The sequence below is a fragment of the Charadrius vociferus genome, unplaced genomic scaffold (assembly GCF_000708025.1).
Source record: "Charadrius vociferus isolate BGI_N301 unplaced genomic scaffold, ASM70802v2 scaffold562, whole genome shotgun sequence".
Lineage (NCBI taxonomy): Eukaryota > Metazoa > Chordata > Aves > Charadriiformes > Charadriidae > Charadrius > Charadrius vociferus.
The window spans coordinates 1-737 of record NW_009647234.1 but is presented as its reverse complement, the minus strand read 5'-3'; positions in this window follow the sequence as shown (position 1 = coordinate 737).

Below are 737 nucleotides of genomic sequence, written 5' to 3'. Positions count from 1 at the left end.
CTTCCCCTGCTCCTCGCTGCTCCCGGCACCGCGGCAGCTCCAGCGTCGCCCTCTCCTGCCACCCTCGGGCTGGGCACAAGGAAACCTGGGAGCGGGGATGGGAAAAGCTGCTGTGGGGGCTGGTCCTGCTTTTTGGGGTCAACTCTGCCACCCCAGGGAGCGAGTAGCAGATCTATTTGTAGCGTGTTGCCTTCTCTTGCCCCGGGCTGGGGCAGTGGACTGCATCTAGCCTGGGCCACCCTCCAGGTGTCTTTGTTGGGGACATAGGGATTGACCTGAAACTCCTTGGCAGCGTTGGGCATTATGTCCTGCCTGCGAACTCGCCGAAGCCGCTTGGCAGCGGGCAGGCAGGGAATTGTGAACACTAATACAGATTAGAACAGTTGCACCGACCCCAGCCAGCTGAGCCAGTAGCCTCAAGTCTTAGCCTTATTTATTTTAAAGATGGTAGCTCTGTCCTGGCACACCCCCGCCTGTGCCCATCGCCCCCCTGTGCCACCAGCAGCAGAGCAGAGCCCCCCCTGCCCCTGAGCACCCCTGGGCTCCGCACCCCCAGCTGGGACCCTGCGCTCTCCATCTGGTTTTCTCCTGTCTCGCTCCCACCTTTTTATTTTTTTCGTTTTCCCAAAGTTAAAGCAATATTCTGGGGCCTCTGCAAGGCTGTATCATACCCAGTGTTCCTGTGCACCGGTCATTGCCAGTAAATCACACTTGTATTAAAGCAAACTGGAAGAGGG